Here is a 13082-nt window from a genome sequence, read left to right as displayed (position 1 = left end):
TTTTCAGTTTTGTAAAGGACGTTCGTTCTGCCACAAGGTGACATTACTCCACGTCTCTGAACGGCTCGTTTGTGAGTTTCTGCGGGAAACTGTTCTAAAGTGAATTATACCTCCATGCCTGTATTTACCCTGTGTTGTGCTCTGCGGGTGTGACGTCATTCAAAGGCTTGACGGTTCCAGTTCTGTGTAACCTGTGTACTGTGTTCGTGTTCGCTAACCTGGCGAAGTACCTGTCTAGGACAATTTGTGAATTGTGTGTTTATCCCATGGTCTTTACGTTGGATTTCCTGGAATACATTCCTTGGGATGCAAAGGTGAACTGGAAACTTGTAAAGACCGGTAATACTGATGTGTATGTTGTTGTTGAACTGTCTGTAAAACTGTACGTCTCATTTTATATATAAAGCATTGTTTACATTGTAATATTGAGTCACTGAGTCTGTTTTCTGTTGCTGTTTTCAATACCGTAACAGAGGTTATAGCATAGAAATATGACTGGTTGGCCTGGTGTCAGTATAATGTGAGAAGTGGTTTGTCATAGCGCGATATTTCAGTGGCAGCAGCATTTTGGCGGCATGGACTCGACTTATGCACACCTAATGACTCCTCGTCGTTAATGGACTGAAAAAAAGTTATGTGCGACCTTTAACTCTAAGCATACATACATTAAGAGATTAGCATGAATGCATGTCACTGTCAGTGAGGCATCAAGGCCGGACTCAGTAGATCTTTTCGTGATGATTCTCCACAGATTATTCTTATAGGGCCGTTTGTAGAGTGTCAAAGTTCGTCATTAAATTGTCAGTGTTCGGGAGTTTACAACCTGCACTCCGATTCCACCACTCATGAGTATGACTGCCATTGAATGAGTTCGTGACTATGGCATTAAATATCAATTGGATTTTGAATTATCAAGAAATGCCGTTTTCTCTATACGCAAGAATATTTCATTTACACAACGGCATTACAGTGAGGGGAAACCGGACAGAGCCCGGGGAAAACCCTCGACAAATGGCGTGGGTTGCAGGTTGCTGACAGAATTTCCAACGCACGACAGAAGAAGCCAATATGATCTGAACTTGAAGTCACAGCGATTGAATTCGATGAAAATATATGCGTGGATACAGACTCCGTCGTAAGCCGTCAACCAGTAAGAACGTTTCATGTCAATAATCCCAAGCTCAATTCACAAAATGGCCTTAAACACAAACTACCAAAAAACTAAGAAAGTATATGAAGTACGAAAATAGAACGGAATCGTGCAAAGTGAAGCATTCAACAGTTTTCAATGATGTTGGATAAGAGACAAAGTATGTTCTAAGCGACTAGGTGCAAATTAGTAGTCAAATCATGCATCATGCTATCAGTTGTTGATGACAAAATATGTGTCTAGGTTGGGCTTTGATTGCAACTGTTCATATATCCAAGGTACCAATCTTATTCAGCACGGTGAACATACAGTCCCTATCCCGGACTAAGCGGAATTAGACACATTCTTGCAACAGAGCTGCCAGGGAGTGCTGTTCGTTCATTTATTGTGTTGCGCCACTCTAGGCCTTCATTTGACTTCTGTACAGTAGTAGTATGGCTAGGATACACAAGGTGCGGCCCAAGGAAGAATTTTCCCCTCTCATGCACTGCCTGTCGTCCTTTGGTGCACGCTCTTACTATGCACCATCTAGTTAATAAGTACACGTAGACTGCGTGTCAGGCGAAATCTACACTTTTCGCATCTATTGCTAAGATTCAGCCCAAACTTCATGTTCTCCGCAGTTAGAAGTGAATTGCTAGTCTCAATACAATACCCGCATCAGGGTAGTGACCTGGTTTGTCATGTTATACTGCCCAGATGGCGTATGCAAACTGTATAAGGATTAAATCTGACTGGGAGGCGAGCAATGGCCTCATCAAAATGCAATGTTATTTCCCAGAGGATAATGTTACTTAAACAACAATAGCCTTGAGGTTTTCAATAGCTGTATTTTTTCATTGTAACCAATATTTAGTGAGTCTCCATTAGCCGTTACCTGATTCCGAGGGTCTCATCAGCGTGGACTTCGATATAAGAAAAAATGAATGTGATATTGTTCTTTGTACCTTCATAGCAATGTCATTCAGGACAGCCATATATCGTGTACAAGTAGATCGTAAATAGTTGAAAATATATTTCATGTTAAGGTTTCAAGCCAAAGCCATAAAGCCAAAGTGGGGCCTCCGCCGCTCAGTTGGTTAGCGCGCTAGCGTAGCGTTATGACCCAATGCGGTCGCTCTGTGTTCAAGTCCAGCTCATGCTGGCTTCCTCTCCGACGGTACGTGGGAAGGTCTTCCACCAGCCTGTGGATGGTCGTGGGTCCCCCCCCCCCCACTCCACCCCTGCACTGCCCGGTTTCCTCCCACCAAAATGCTGGCCGTCGTCGTATAAGTGAAATATCCTAGAGTACGGCGTAAAACACCAATCAAATAAATAAATAAATAAAAAATACTTCTTTCAAGCGATAAACCCATCCAATTAATTAAAAAAATGATTGTATTTACACAATAAACGTAATACTTATAAAATGCCTTATGCATTTATAAAATATATCCTCGTATTTATGAAACGAACGCGTGTAACTGAAAAATAAACACACCTTGTTAAGCATTAGCAGTTATTACAGTGTTTACCAGCAGCAGGTAATGGGGATTTCCCTTTTGCCCAATTGTTACTTAATTGACTTTCAGATCAGAAGATCCCAAGGCCCACTTGCACAAAGCCCTCTTAAAGTTAAGAGCATATAATTATCATGACAACCAACGCTGTAGGCATTACGTGGCCATGGTAGTTACGTGTCCTTAACGTTAAGAGGGCTTCGTGCACGTCGGCCATGTAACAGTCCCTGTGTGACCCACATCGTGAACTCTTCAGGAATTGCATTTAAGTTAAGGTCGGTTCGTTGTCTCCACGATGACACGTTTCAAGTCCAGCTCATGCTGGCTTCCTCTTCGGCCGCACGTGGGATGTTCTGGCAACAACCTGTGGATGGTCGTGGGTTTTGCCCGTATTCCTCCCACCATAATGTTGGCCGCCGTCGTATAAGTGAAATATTCTTGAGTACGGCGTAAAACACCAATGAAATAAATAAATCAATGACACGTTTCAGTCATCGCACCAACAAGTGGCATGGATGAAGAAATACGGAAGGAACAATCGCCGCCTGCTGCACACATTAAGGGTATTTGATGTTATGGTGGGATTGTTGTAGTATGTTAAATTTGACGACATCACAGCATTTTAGTAATTCAAGACCAGGGACGTCTAATATATTGCAATTAACATAACTGCATTTGTTTTACCTAAAACCTGCTTAAGCCGTGGTAATAGGTTTCGATTAATTTGGTACTGTTTAAGCATTTACATGAACAGTTAAAATAAAACCCTATCTGAGATAAATTGATAAAAGGCCGTATTTCACAAGCTACGTGTGACCATTTCCCAGGTATCGCATCGTCGTCTCTGCTCTAGTTTTTCTCTCTATGCTGTACGTCCAGCTTAAAATATACGCCTCCACTTCGTCTCCACATGCTGTGTTGATTAAACCGTGTTTAGAAAATTTTCATACTTATATATAGCAATATTTGTGTTGATAAAAATGTCTGCATCAGACGTGATAACAATTCCTTCTCGATTTATCCACATTTGCAGAACATTTTCCTTACTGAGCTGGTAACCATGTTGTTTACGTAAGCACACCACTGAGCGCATGCGTTAACACTACACCAATAGGCAGTTAAATAAAAGTTATGGACACATCAGCTCAACTTAACCATGGGCAAATCTTTTGTCAGTGTAAACACAGCGTGCTAAAGCAAGTCTTTGGAAATTTCACTTTACGCAGTTTCGGCTTCGCAGCAGAGGTGTGGTTTAAACTGAAAGAAAGTACGAAACATAAGAGCACATCAAATGAAATACAGTTACATCATGATATAGGCCTACCTGGATAATGTCAAAAGACACCGATGTGAAATCCAGATTTTTAACTTTTGCGATAACCGATAAGTGCAATTTCTATTTGTGCAGGTAAACAAACTATTCAAATATCAAATAAATATTTTACCCGAAAAATGTAATTTACTTGTGTATTAAATATACCCCGTTTCGAAAAACGCAATACAGTTGGATATGTTCTATTATATGTACACGTAAGCGTTTATTCCCTTGATGAATATTCGAGGATTAATGTTGAATTTGGAAAGAAAATCATGAGACAGAACAGCTGCATTAATCATTCCAACTATTATTTCACACCCTAATGTCTGACAGCCATAATGCGTTAAGGCTCATATGATCTGTATCCATGTAAGCTATTAGAAAATTATAAAACAAAATTATTGTAACATGTGAACAAATGCATATATATCTGTCAGCAGATGTCTGATATGGGACTATGGATTCCAGTTATAACTGTGCTATCTACCAAGAGCCCAGCACGCGATATCTGTGAAATGCCTGGATATGACGTACGCTCTGGACACATTGTTTAACCCAGAAACGATATATCACAAATGCAATAATAGCTGAACGAACTAGACGGGTATTCTAATAAACCGGTTGTATATCATACCATCCTGAAAAGTGCTTATCACACTTCATTTTACAGTTTGGAAATGCGTCTTAGTGTATATTCATAAAGAAAAACAAAGATACACTGTAAAAACTGCTACCATTTAACATGTTCGAGATGTGTTTATTTTGTTTCATAAATGTTATAATAATATACTGGATGGGTATAACAAATGGGCCGTAATGAGAGTCAATATCTCCGAAACCCTCTTACGTCAGCTTCTAAAAATGTACACCCTCAAAAGCCTTTATGTCCTAAGTATACAGACCAAATTTCAATTTCATGTTTAAAGATTTCTTTTCACGGAACCACAATCAAAATAGAGTCAAAAATGCATGTTCCGGACATTTCAAAATGATGTTCCACCTTGCTTTACTTGAAAAGGTGATTAATGGGTCTTCCATATCCTAGGTAGACGGAGCGCAAGCATTTCTTCCATGAACTTATTGAGTCCCGTATCTCCTTAAGAGTAATTTTTTCCAGCAGTCCTTGATGCATGTCACACAGAAGCAGCACGCGCTCTACTCATGACACCTGGCAGGTGATGCAATGTGGGTCAACGGAACGTGCGTTTTTGAGGCTATGTTTTCATTTTAACCTTGTGTACAGACTACTCATGCTATGACCTTGAAAACTGGTCAGTATATTAACACAATAATGCCATTTGAATGTCTAAAGTTTTAAAGGGTTTGAATAAAGGATAATGTAGCAATGCAGCATAGTACAGCCCATTTTTTATGCCCACCCGATATAACATATAACATGTTTACATTTACTGTAAAACGTATGTGCATGACATGTTGTCAAGTTGTGAAAGCGACATAGCTTGATACATCTTCGCAGAGCGAAGACCATTTTTTTCTTGGAATACATTTTTTCTTCTTAAAAAGAGAAAAAATTTCTTCAAAAGAAAATCTTATTCAATTCTTTTTAACAATACAGCCTCTTTAACAATATCAAGGATTTCGCCTCTTACAAAATGTTAAGTCTCTTTTTCTGTTTAATATTACAATATTTTGTGTTTTCATGAAGTATTTTGTTTTGGAAAAGTGGATTGCTGTTCTTGAAACAATAACGTTTGCATCTTAAATATATTCACGAAGAAATGCAATATCGCAACTCCTATCAAATAAATTTGCTGCATTTATTTATTCATTTATTTGATTGAGGATTACGCCGTACTCAAGCATATTTCACTTATACGACGGTGGTCAGCATGATGGTGGGTGGAAATCTTTCACAGCTAGGGGGAAACTCACGATCATCCGCATGCAGGTTGCTGGTAGACCTTCTTTCATGTACGTACGGCCGTGGAGGGAGTAGACGACTTGAGCTCACAGCTAACGCATTGGTGAGAGGCTCCTGGTTCATTACGCCGCGCTGGCACGCTTGGCACCTCAGCAACGGAGGAGCCTCAGTCGTTGCTGAAAAAACACAGAGTTCTGGGCCTAGCTTTTTACTATAAAGCTGATGAAACACAATATTATTACAGTGTATTAATCGGGTTCGATCACATTCTATTCCTTATCACCGTAATTTGCATTCCGTTATCTTGAGTATCGGTATGGTGTAAAACTCCGCTCAGCAAACTGAATGACGCCGAGATACTGTAAATCCAAGCGTGCACGCATGTCCATGCTGAAGGAAAAGTAAGTGAACACAACACTTACATATACCAATTAATCTCGTATAATATATGGACCACGGTTAATATGATCGCCTCCGGACATTCCTAAAGAGGAAAATGTATGATCCGTGTATAAAGGTAAGTATTTTGTATATCTACCTCATATTATTGTAGATTATTTGTAACTGCTGAATATATGAATGGCAGTTTGTCCTCGCGTCCACCACTATGAACCAACCAGAAATAATCTGTAGTCATCTGGGAGTCGTATTAAGCCCTGGATTTCTTAACAGTCATAATACATATCTACTGTGATCGGTTCCCATGATATTTATGCTCAAAGGCTATGATTTTGCTGTACTATAAGACCATTTAGCGTTTAGGAAAAATCAACTGCACTTACGTTAACCTTACCATAGCCGCACATTTTACTCCTCAATGCCTTGGTAAGCGCACATTTTTCCCCACTGTCTTGGTAAGCGCACATTATATACCCCCACTGTCTTGGCAATTGCACACTGTATTCCCACTGTCATCACTGTCGCGGTGGAAGAGAATTTAGCCATCACTGTTGCTGTGCCAGAACACTATAATCATCATTAATGCTCTGGAAGCACATTTTCCGTGTGAAGGAACATTTACTCATCACTGTGAAGATATATTTTCGTTATCTCTGTCACAAATGCTTCACATATAAGTCGTCGCTGTCGTTGTGGGGGCACATTTAGTCAACACCCTCGCTGGGGAAATACATGTAGTCAGTACTGTCGAGTAGGAGAACATTCCAATCATCAGTTTTGCACATATCGCACATTTGAATCACGACTGTCCTCGTTACAGCAAATATTATTCAACATGTGCACATTGCACATTATAACCAGCAGAGTCTTTGCGGTCACAAATATCTTAAAGTGCTACTTCAGTGGAAACGCCATTTCTGAGAAACTATCTACAACAGACGTAATTGCATGTGTTGATACCAGGAATGTACACCAAAGCAGTAACAATGAACCAGTCAATTGCTGGAAAATATTTTTTTGAAATATAATCAGCAGTCAGTTATTTCAGCCACGAAAAGTGGCACAGCGGTAAATGCCTTATACTAGGGCTCCGGTAAAAACTTTCAGTGCTCAGTATGGTCTAAAAGCTCAATATGGCCCTGTAACGTCAGGTTTACATACTTTTCTTTGGTTCCCATTTATTTTCTAAACTACGCGATTAAATATAGTTTACAGAACTGGAGTCGAGTGTCATGCTAATGCAATACAACATAAACTCGTTTGTACACACCCGATACAGCAAAACCTCGTTTGCACATACCCAAGACAGCAAAACCTCGTTTGCACGCACCCGATACAGCTAAACCTCGTTTGCACACATCCGATACAGCAAAACCGCGTTTGCACACACCCGATACAGCAAAACCTCGTTTGCACATACCCGATACAGCAAAACCTCGTTTGCACATACCCGATACAGCAAAAACTCGTTTACACATACCCGGTACAACAAACCTCGCTTGCACATACCCGATACAGCAAAACCTCGTTTGCACACACCCGACACAGTAAAACCCCGTTTGCGCATACCCGTCACAGCAAAACCTCGTTTGCACACACCCGATACTGCAAAACCTCGTTTGGACATACCCAATACAGCAAAATCTTATTTCCACGCACTTTATACGGTAGTTTCCACAGGAGCACACAACGTCAGCCAATCACTGGTCACGGCAGGTTGTCGTTATTAATAATTTGTCTATGTTCTACAAACATGTAGAAAATAACCATGGACCGATGAATCACTGCCTCTTGCCTCGGGTCTACTTGCTTTAACAGCCATGGCTGGCTCTGCCGGGATCCACGGCCGGCGACAGTTTCTTCCTCTGTCGATGCCTTTACCTCGCCGATCCTTTACGCTGCTCTAAACTTATCCCTTCAATAACTTCTGACGAAAGTTTTGACGTTATTTCGTGCTTCTGGCTTCGACTTGTAGCCGATGTTTGATGACATCTGACTCATCATCTTCATGAAAATTTGCCACAACTTTAAAATAGACATCAACGTTGACGTTGTTGTTGTAGGCCGCTCTGATTCTTTGTGGTTCTAATAATGAAATCAGTTAAATTCTGAGCATTTTCGTTGTAAAGGTTTGCTCTCGAGTGCTTGACACTTGCTTTTCGCCGTAGCAACTACTACTCGATTTTCATCAAATGCTTTCTTCTCCATATTCCTTCAATTGTGTATCCCCGTGCGCTATAACTAGCTGTGATTAGTATCGGGTCTATGCGAGCGCTATATAGAAAAAAAACAACCGTTTTTTCATAAATTTCGTGCAACTGTGACGATCTTCGGGCTAGTAAATTTGTCATCATACATGTACATTGTCGTGGAGGCGAACGATTGTTTTTACGCGGTGAATCTGGAGATTGATAGCGATCTCACCTGTAGGTCCATCGCACCTATTTCCACACACACCACTTAAATTCATCGTACTCCAATTCCGCACCTGCTTCAACCAACCATGATAAGTAATAGTGGACAGGTGAAAACCGAACTTGTAGAGCACTGAGTAATTAAACAAAAGAGTTTATCAAACGACTTGGATCATGTGGCAACATGAAGCTCTTTAAAACATGGGTAAGCTGGTGAACATGCTAGGGTGTAATCCCAAAATAGTAGATTGTGCTCTGAAGATTCTGTGTAAAACATTACAGGCAGCTGTTTTTTAATGAACCCGAAAATATAGAGCCCCCCCCCTCCCCAAAAAAAAGAGAAAATGTGGAAACAAACTTCAGTTACAAACTTCATTATCAATGAATCTGAAGTTTAGCTTCTGTTGCAGCTGTTTATATACAAAACGTGATAAAAGCACTATTCCTAACACAGAACGCAATCCGGTCATTGTGTGTGTGAATGGGGGGGGGGGAGATTTTGCTAAAATCTCAAGCGTGTGTCTTTAGCCTACAATCGCCAAAATCTAACAGGAAGATGTTTTAACGTACGACCGTAATTGCTGACAATATGTTTATTGAGTGACTACTGTTCAACGCCATACCCATGAATGGTTTACTTATGTATGTATCATGGCGGTCAGTTTATGGGTGGAGGATACAGGAGTGCAAACTACTGGACTATGATAAATTACGCACAAATTCCTGACATATGACGCATAGATCTGCATATCGTATTTTTTAAAGTGGTATTCAACGAACGTTAGATAAAGCAAATGGCCACGCGAATGTCGTCACCCGCGTTTTGCCAGCAAGGTCCCACGAACAGTCAAAGCTGGGGAGTGTAGAAATTTTTTCTCCAAGTGTGCCCCCTCCCCTCCTCATGTCGTATGTACTATCGACTGAAATGCAATCACCTTAACCACTACTTACATGTATAATGAAGAAAGCAACATTTGGCTGAAACTTGTTGTGAATGCATAGAATTCACCCACACCTTACATTCGATCTAGATACGTACATTTACTAGCTTTAATTATCTGATGCCTACGTATAAAACTCAAAACGTTCGAAAAGATATTACGAAAAGTTCCTCATGTGTTGTTTTTATCTGCTGAATCACATTGGTGTTGAAGTCAATAATCAATAATGCGCATTAATAGTTATATCCTTGTAGCCTACGAATCAAAGGATATAAATTCTTGTGTTAAAATCACTTTTCAGAGACATTTTTTGGAACATAACTAACGTTCCAAACCATGCTAAGTACATTTGTTGATTACAACCGGTTGTAGATACGTCCATTTACGCATGCAGACACAGCATTACCCATACATGTATCTCATGCGCTCCATAGTCTGCACACATTTGATAAAACAGGAGAGGTTTGCTCATTCTGGAAGAAACTCGAAACGAACGAACTATTCAAAAGAAACCTTTGACACAGTAGCCTTTGATCTACAACATTGTGGTTACAGTGCTTTTTCGTCGGTAATTTAAACGAAAATGACTGAATAAATGTTTAGAGTTTAAATTTTAAACGAGAAGTGGGTTCCATCCCAGTCTCTGGATTCACCTGGTTTTAGTATTCTCGTAGCCTTGGTCACAATAAATATTCTCATGAAATTCTCCATTATGGCATGTTTCATATTTGAGATAGATCGCCAGTAACTCGCCAGACGTCAGTGGTTTGTTCCAGGCACTCTGGTTTCCCCCAGCATTAAAGATCCATTAGTTAAGACCACCAGATGCAAAACTATTTTTGGGGTCTGAAAGAGAAGTCCTGTGAGAGCATTTCTGAGGTGGTGAAAATTGTCACCGATTTACCCATGTAGTTTCAGTTCTACATTGAACTGCCGTGGTATGTTTTAGCATATCCGTAAGGTTATCTTTCACTTTGGCATGAAAAACTCACCTAAAAGCATCGTTATTATCAAGCACAATGCCTAGTTCATGAAATACCAATGAGATTCTGTTTTCAACAATAAAATTTGAGTGTTGTCTGTTTCGCACTCTTTAGCTGCATGATGCAAATTGTCGGATTCGGCAAGGTCATGATCCGTTGGATCTACCCTTAAATAGCACTAGTCAGTTTGGCTCAGCACCGCTCGGTACGTCAGTGCATCGTTAGATAAGCTGACCCACATTCGTGCGGTAAACACCTTATAATCCAATTTATTTATTTATTTGATTGGTGTTTTACGCGGTACTTAAGAATATTTCACTTATTCTACGGCGGCCAGCATTATGGTGGTTGGAAACCGGGCAGAACCCGGGGGAAACCCACTACCATCCGCAGGTTGCTGGCAGACCTTCCCACATACGGCCGGAGAGGAAACAGCATGAGCTTGACTTGAACTCACAGCGACCGCATTGGTGAGAGACTCCTGGGTCATTACGCTACGCTAGCGCGCACTGAGGCCTCCTCCTGCAATTGCAGTGCACAATAACGAGACCCTTTTAAACCCAAGGGATATAGTTGTTCACTGAAATCCCTGTAGCTAAGCTAACTTGGGACTGTTGAAACTATAACGGTATGATCAAGCCGCCATTCACTTTGTGGGAATGGTCATAAAGACTTACTAATTTTATCATCATTACAATCCAAATAATATCGAATTTTGTGTGACGGTGAAATTGTTCTAACTAGGCGTCCATTTAAAGAGAATCGATGCTGATTGGTTGGCAGTAGAGATATGTATTCCTGGGTTAAATCTCGCAGCTTGAATAAATGTACAATACCTAAAATTCAGCTTAGACACGGCATAACCTGCACTTGCCTATTTTTCACACCAGCACATCAGAATCGATTCTGTATACCTTTACGGCGAGTATTTTCTTTCTGCGCAACCATGGTCAGTGCTAGACCTTATGGCCTTTTTTCTAATCGTGACCTCGGTATCATGCCGTACAACCGCGCAACACGCTGATATAACCTATAAATTCGAATTGTCGGAACAGTCTCGTACTCTTAGTCGAAAAGTACTAATCGTATGGAAACAGAATGGTCCATTTTCAGTCGAGGCGCATTCGAATCTATGAGACAAAGCGCATCGAAATAAAGTGGCTTAAAGCTTATATTTTTGAAAAGGCTTATTCCGCATTACGATGATTTCATAAACAATGTAAACTGACAATGTATCAGAGAACCTTTCATATTCCCATGCACACGAATGATGCAAGCCGTTGACTGGATTTACACTGTAGGTACAGTCCTGTGAAGTATCCATACACCAAAACCATGTATCTTTAGCTGCCAAGTACGCGAGAAGCACATTATCCAACTTGTCCTATCAGACTGCATTTAATTGTCCAAAGGAAATGGTAATCACTCCAAAGTAAGGGAAGTTTGGACTGGCTATATCCTTTGTTTCCTTTGGGAAAAGTATTGATTTGGCGATCTGTGAAAGACCAGCTGGCTTATTGACAGTCCCAATGCCTTCCCTCTGGGTTCAGACAATCTCGACACTTCACCTGTTGGTGTCAGCCCAGACAAGCTTAACACTATCAAGCGACGACAATCACAACCCTAAGGCCTCGGACACCTGACCTTTGGACCACAATCAGCGAGGAAAGTCTTAAATATATGTATGATGTGAATAAATTAGATTTCCAGAACAGCCTGTGGTTATCTTCACATGCTCCAGTGTTAACCAATATACTTACTTACAATTCTCACCCAGGTGTTTTGTTACTCTGACCACTCTATCAGCTACAAACCCTCCAGGGCATGTCTGATGGAACAGCCGCAAATTACGCATGGCATAGAAGCCGGTAGCAAACATTCCTGAGGGCAAAAATTCCTTCTTGTGTCCTTTCTAATGATTATTTCGAAAAAATGATTAAGAAAACGGCGAAAGGACCAAACAACGAAAGCACGAAGCGAAAGTAGGAGGCAAAAGTAGGAAAAAAAGGACGAAACAAAATACGAAAGTCGAGGCGGGTGTACAAAAAAGCGAGTAAAAAGAACAATATTTGCCACCTCGTACCTCAGATTCGCCTCTTCGTATTTTGGGCTTTTTTTCGACTTGTCCTTTATATGAAAAATCGATACAACGAAAGGGCCAAATTCCATCAAACTTCGTACTTTTGTACCTTTGTATTCTTTTAACTCGTAGAGAGCATGGGAAAACGAAATAAAAAATGGAACCGGGACCGAAAAAAGATAGTCTTGAAGAATCAACCAAATCTAGCTTTATTGTGGCATTCCTTCGGCTTTTTAACTGTCAGTGAGCAAAACAAAACAGTAAGGCAAAAGGTCGAAAGGGCAACATTGAACAAAACTTAATATTTAAAAAACTAAAATCTTTTAGTTATACAACCCCAGTAAGCACTATGGTAAGAGTCCTGGGGAAACCGAGGACAATCCGGGCTTCCTTAATTACTGAGAAAGAAATAAACA

This window comes from Liolophura sinensis, chromosome 7 (assembly GCF_032854445.1).
Source record: "Liolophura sinensis isolate JHLJ2023 chromosome 7, CUHK_Ljap_v2, whole genome shotgun sequence".
Lineage (NCBI taxonomy): Eukaryota > Metazoa > Mollusca > Polyplacophora > Chitonida > Chitonidae > Liolophura > Liolophura sinensis.
Note: the sequence above shows the minus strand (reverse complement) of the source record.